General features: G+C 41.9%; 1 non-coding gene across 1 annotated transcript; it reads left to right on the top strand.

Moving 5' to 3' along the window:
- The first annotated feature begins 1,297 nt into the window (after positions 1-1,297).
- LOC119048788 (small nucleolar RNA U13) lies at positions 1,298-1,401 on the top strand. Its single transcript, XR_005082392.2, has one exon. It is a non-coding gene; the product is annotated as a small nucleolar RNA U13 (small nucleolar RNA).
- Positions 1,402-6,932: the final 5,531 nt, after the last annotated feature.

Below are 6,932 nucleotides of genomic sequence, written 5' to 3'. Positions count from 1 at the left end.
GCTCATCTCAGCAGAGACCAGATACCACTTTTCAGTGTTTCATGTACTGTGTTAAATGATCTCTCTAACCTGCCTGTCTCCTATTCTTCTTGTGAGTCTCTTCTCATTTGTTTGTGAGGTTTCTGGCCAATTTTATTTATTTATTTATTTATTTATATTTTAAAAATATGTTCATTGATTTTAGAGAGAAAGGAAGGGTGAGAGAGAGAAACATTAATGTAAGAGAGAAACACTGACCAGCTGCCTCCCACATGCGCCCCTACCAGGAATTGAACCTGCAACCCCCAACCCTGTGCTGTGTGGGATGAACCAGCTCAGCCACACCAGCCAGGGCAGTTTCTGCCTGAATTTAAAACATCTCCCCACTGGACACCTCTATCCATTCTTAGAACCATGGACCTCAGAGCTGAAAGGAACCTTAGAATTCATTTGGTCTCATCTTTTCTTTGTACCACTCTATAGATAAGAAAACTGAAACCCAAGTCATGTAGCTAGATTATGGTGGGAGATTGCCCTAGAACCCAGATTTCCAGGGTTCTTTTCATTGCTGACCAAGATGTGGTGTCTGACCAGTATGGCTTTTCTTGTTTTTGAGTCTTACAGTACCTCAGCAGGTACTGTATCTTTATTCTCCACCCTCACTTCAGAATAAAAATTGAAAAAGAATTTGCAGAATTGCTACACACTCAACATAATAAAAATAACATTATATTTGTTTACGATTTTATTTATTTATTTATTTTCAGAGAGAGAGGAAGGGAAGGAGAAAGAGGGAGAGAAGCATCAATGTGTGATTGCCTCTCACGCGCCCCCTACTGGGGACCTGGCCTGCAACCCAGGCATGTGCCCTGAGTGAGAATCAAACCAGCGACCCTTTACATCACAGGCTGGCACTCAGTCCACCAAGCCATACCAGCCAGGGCAAAAAGAACACCATATTTTTGATAAACCATATTGCACAGTGGTTTAGGGCCATGAGCTTGGAGCAGAATGCATAGCCAAAGAACAGCAGAATGTACCCCCATGTTTGTGAGCCTTGATGCAGAGCTCCACGTGCCCAGAAGCAGAGACACCTGTTTTTAATTTACACAGGTGATGCTTGGGATTGAAATGTGCAGATCAGAGACACCTGGGTTCTAGGTGCTCTGTTTTTCTAGCAGCGTCACACTGAGCAAGTCAGTTAGCTCTCTGATCCTCAGTTTCCTCATTTATAAAAATAGAATAACCATACCTACCTCCTAGGGTGGGTAGTAAGACTTACATTAATTAAAAAACAAACAAACAAAAAAACCCAGCAATTCTTCTGTAGCTCATAAGTGTGATGATTGGGTGTTCATGCTCTTCTGTGATATGTGCCTTCCACAAACCTTGTCATGACATCAGCACATTATCCATCTGACACGAAAAAAAAAACCCATATAAAAGTCTAAGAACAGTACCACAATGAGCTCTTAATATATATTATTTAAAAACAGCCCTAGTCTTTTTGTTCTTCTTCCCAGTCTCCTCCGAGATATAAAAAGAGATAATTGAATAACCCTTCTCAACATTCCAGCCTCTTTTCTTTCAATGGGAAATAACCCTGCTCGATCCCAATGCCTGTCTCCATGGACGCCCCCCCTGCGTTCTAACTGGGCGACACTGCATAGTCACTTCCCTCTGCGAGCATGTTTCTCCATCTGTAAATGAAGGCAGGAGAGGAAGGGATGTCTACTTTCTATTTATAGCCATCCGTTATTGCAAGTATATCTTAATTTTGTAATGTAAAGAAATACAGGATTTAAAAAAAAACAAAACGGACAAGAATGCTTAAGGTCCCTGACTGCTCTTAAACTGTTTGAGCCTGAAGGAGGAAAGAAACTTCCTCCTTCCCCCACTGCCATTCTCTCCCCCTTCATCCCTACCTTGTCTCTGACTTAGAAAACAGAACACGGCAGGAGTGTGTGATGCGGCTGCGAGGACTAGAAGACACGGGCTTCTCTGGATCCCCAGTAGGGACCAGCTCCAGAAACCGCTGTAGCTGGAAATGCGGAGAGAAGCCCAGACCAGATCTGGTTGCCTCACGTGGCTGGAGCACAGCCCATCTTTTACATTTGAGCACTTTTCTTTATGATTTCACCGTGTATTCCCACCCAGAACCGACTTTCCTTTAGGGAAATCCAGCAGCTGAGTTAGAGAAATACAGACCTCAAAGTGTGCAAACTAATAAAGAAACGAAGTTCATAAAAATTTCTGCAACAAACCCTGGCCTCATTCTGGTCTCTCTCTCTCTTTCTCTCTCTTAAGAACCAAATAACTTAAGCTTTTCTGACTGAATGACATTAATTTTAATTTCATGTTTTTTCTTTGGCCCATTTTAATACAGAGATGCCACAAGCTGGTTACCCAAAAGATTTATATTCAACAATTTTCAAAGAGAACATAAAATTTAAAATTAGAAATATATGGAGTGGTCCCTGGCTGGTGTGACTCAGTGGACTGAGTGCTGGCCTGAGAACCAAAGGGTGGCAGGTTTGATTCCCAGTCAGGGCACATGCCTGGGTTGCAGGCCAGGTCTTCAGCAGGGGGCATGTGAGAGGCAATCACACATTGATGTTTCTCTCCCTTTTTCTCCCTCCCTTCCCCTCTCTCTAAAAATAAATTTTAAAAGTCTTAAAAAAAAAGAAATATGTGGAAAGGCATTTCTGACTTCTCTGGAAAAATTACAGAAGGTCCAGTAACAATGAGATCACATTTCCTCAAGGCAAAAATTGGCTCAGATTAAGTAGGCGCTACCTCCTTGGGGCATGGACTCGTCAGATGACCGGTTTCTACGCCTCCCTTGAGGCCTCCCTGATACTGAACCCCAAGGTCAGTATCAATTTTACACTGTTAATTACATCACACTTCACTAGAGCCTGATCCCTGTAGTCAAATGAGTTTATGAGTTCAGGAATAGATTTTAAATGCAATCATCTATGAATTAACAATGGTGTGAATTTTTTTGCAGTCCATTAGAACATTTTTAAATGCAATGAATGAGATTGCATGGACCTGGCAATATAGTATGGACCTGGCATATCATAGGCACTCAATAAAGAGTAGCTGATATTTGTAGTACTACTATTAAAAATGATTACTTAACTGGAATGTAGCATGTCACTTTGAGGACAAAATTAGGTCAATGATGCATTTAAGAGAACACAAATGGGACTCTAAAAAACATTGAAAAGTAGTATAAATCTTTACTGAATACCCTTGAGCACAGAGGAAAATATCACAAACATCATATGTTTGTGATATGTTTTTATGAAACATATTTCATAAAATAAACACACTTATTTTATGAAAACCCTCATTACCAAGCTCTGTGCCTAGAGTTCTCCTCTTCAGATGACAGCACCTTTGATTGCCTGCCTTTCTTCTCATTTCCAGCTTCCTCTGCCTTCCTGCCCCCATTCTTTCTCCTGGAAAGTCATCTGGATACTCTCAGCTTCTGTTAGTCTCTTGATGAGAGGGTAAAAAGGGCAGGCAGCATTATTTGTAAAACTTATATTTATGCTTTCTTCTTCTATCCTTGTGTCAATTAATATTTGGTGATTCCTGAGAAACTACAGAAGTTATCTATACATTGTCAGACTTCTGCCAAGATGAAGGCATAGGTGGAAACATTGTGCCTTCTCGCACAACCAAGTTTAAAAACAACAAAGTTTTAGCAACAAAAAACGCAGTCAAACCACAGAAAATTGAACTATATGAAAGTCCGACAACAACAAACCATTCAGCCAGACCAGTAAGAGGGGCAGAGCCAGCAGTGGAGCGGGTAGGGCAAAAAAGATCCCGCTGACCCAGGTGCGCAGGCAGCCTTTGGAGGATTCCAGGTGTGGGGTTGTGACAGGAAGACCCAGTGAGGGCTCAAGGTGGCTGCTGACCGCGGTCACACATTTGTGCGCAGATAAATCAGAGAAGGAGTGAGCAGTGAGACAGACTGCACAGGCCCCAGCGGCAGGAAGCAGCAGAGGGGACCACTATTGCTCCCTCTCTGACCCTGCCCCCACATACAGTGTCACAAACCAGCGACCTGGGTGGCCCCACCCTGGTGAACAACTAAGACTTCCCTCTTCATATGTAATAGGCTCAAACAGACCAAAACATGGCTCAAGAAGATTTCAAATCCCCGGAGCCGATAATTCTAAGCAACCAAGAAATTGCCAACCTATCAGATGCACAGTTCAAAACACTGGTGATCAGGATGCTCACAGAACTAGTTGATTTTAGTCACAAATTAGAAGAACAAATGAAGGCTAAACTAATTGAAATGAAGGGAAATGCACAGGAAACTAATAGTGATGGAAAGGAAACTGGGACTCAAATCAAAGGAGTGGACCAGAAGAAAGAAAAAAATGACCAAACTGAAAAGAATGAAGAAACAAGAATTCAAAAAAATGAGGAGAGGCTTAGGAACGTCCAGGACATCTTTAAACACCCCAACATCGAATTATAGGGGTGCCAGAAGGGGAAGAAAAAGAGCAAGTGAAAAACTTATTTGAACAAATAATGAAAGAGAACTTTCCCAGTCTGGCAAAGGCAATAGACTTCCAGGAAATCCAGGAAGCTCAGAGAGTCCCAAAAAAGTTGGACTCAAGAAGGAACACACCAAGGCACATCATAATTATATTAGCCAAGATTATAATGAAGGAGAGAATCCTAGAAGCAGCAAAAGATAAGGGGACAGTCACCTACAAAGGACTTCCCATCAGACTGTCAGCAGATTTCTCAAAAGAGACCTTCCAGGCAAGAAGGGGCTGGAAAGAAGTATTCCAAGTCATGAAATCCAAAGACCTACAATCAAGATTGTTCTATCCAGCAAAGCTTTCATTTAGAATGGAAGGGCAGATAAAGTGCTTCTCAGATAAGATCAAATTCAAAAAGTTCATCATCACCAAGCCCTTATGTTATGAAATGTTAAAGGGACTTACCTAAGAAAAAGAAGATAAAAAAGATGAACAGTGAAAGGACAGCAAACTCACAGTTATTAAGAACCACACCTAAAACAAAAGCAAACTAAGTGGACAGCTAGATTAGGAGCAGAACCATAGAAATGAAGATCACATGGAGGGTTAGCAACAGGGGTGTGGGAGAAGGAAAAGGGGGGAGAAGGTACAGAAAATAAGTAGCATAGATGGTAGGTAGAAAATGGATAGGGGGGAGGGCAAGAATAGTATGGGAAATATAGAATCTAAAGAACTTGAGACATGTGGTCATAAACTAAAGGGGGAAATGGTGGGGGAGGGGTGTGCAGGGTGGAGGGGAATGAAGGGGGGAATAGAACAACTGTAATGGCATAATCAATAAAATATATATTTTTAAAAAGTTATCTATAGATTTTCAAACATCCAAGAAAGGAGTTCATATAATTTGGACTGGGGTGGGTTAAGATCCATAATACAGGGAGGCCTCTATTAAGGACACCAGGGACATAGAGTTTGGGGCACAAATGGATGTAAATTGGTGAAATCATGACAATGCCCTTCTGCTTCCCACCACTCTGCTTCCCCAGTGCATCACTCTCCAACACTGGCGAGGAGCTCAGCAAGAATGAGTGGAAATTTCAGACTTGAAGCTGTCATCCCTTGCCTGGCTTCTGAGAAGAGAGAGGGGTCCGAACGACCTTCAGCAGAATTCTACAGTCCAGAAACTCACCTGGGTGTGCAGCGACTGGCATTTAAACTGACAGATGTGAGGAGTAAAAAGGGTCCATGTGTGTACTGCATGGAAGTCAAGTGTATGTTTTTAAATCAAGTGTGTGCAACATATGAATGAGCAGAAACATTAAACACAACCTTTAGGAGAAGACAACAGGCAAGTGCAGACACAAAGAAAGCAGAATATGTATTATTCATATTATACAACAAATTCAAGGAAAGTAAAATCTATTTAGATATTTACCAAAAGGAGAGCACTACATAACAAAATGTATGGGAATGGGCCAAGTCTCTACTTACAAGAAGATTACGAACGCTACATTTCTTTATTCTAGAACTAAGAGTGAAAACGCCAGAACTGAGCAGTCAAATTAAGAAACATGACAAAGAGGAGGAAGCAGACAAAATACAAAAGGTGTTTGGCGGCAGTCAGACCCATGGGTGTGGGACAAGGGGAGGAAAGGGGTCTCTCGAATGCATGAATCATATGCCCATCAAGGTCCAAAGACAACCAAAACAGCTCCGTCACAGAAGCAAGGGAAATAAAGTCTCAATGGAGAAGCAATGAGTTGTAGAAAGGAGGACATAATAAACAGCACCAAATACGAAAGTGAGATCTAATGCAAAAATTACTTAAATTTCTACAAAATTTGGCAATTACCAAATTGCCAAATAAGAGGCCACTAGAGGTTATTTGGCGGTTTCCACAGAAAGAAAAGACGATTGCTGAATTAAAAGGTCATTGAGGTGGTGGTTATTCCTTCTGTTTGTTGTCCAGCATCTCCTTAGTCTTCTTGTGATAAGCGCACTCTAGTTTTGCTATGAAAGAGACATCCCTTGTAACTTTCAGCCATGTGTGGTTCAGGTGAAGCGGACCCACTTCCATACCCAGGGCTTGATGTGACAGACTGGGGGCTGGATAACCTAACACCGTTCCAAGTCCTCCCTTGCCTGCCTCACCTGTGTCCACTTTCCTAATCACTTTACAGTGAGTAGTGGCAACGTGATGCATGGCACAAGGGAGATGCCTTGGCACATACACATGTGCCAATGCATGGCACATAATGTCTGGACAGAAATAATGACAGGAACTGGGGCAAACATTTTGTGAGGAAAAAAAAAGATCGAGAGAATTAAAGCTCTACCAGCCCCGAATCATTGAACAACTGGATGGACACAAATAGGTATGCAACTCCAGACTTTTTGCCAGGTAAGAAATAGAGAACTTACTCTTCGGTGGGAAGACTA

Source organism: Artibeus jamaicensis, unplaced genomic scaffold (genome assembly GCF_021234435.1).
Source record: "Artibeus jamaicensis isolate MK-2021 breed Jamaican fruit bat unplaced genomic scaffold, CSHL_Jam_final scaffold_1964, whole genome shotgun sequence".
NCBI lineage: Eukaryota > Metazoa > Chordata > Mammalia > Chiroptera > Phyllostomidae > Artibeus > Artibeus jamaicensis.
This window is presented reverse-complemented; position numbering and strand designations above follow the sequence as displayed.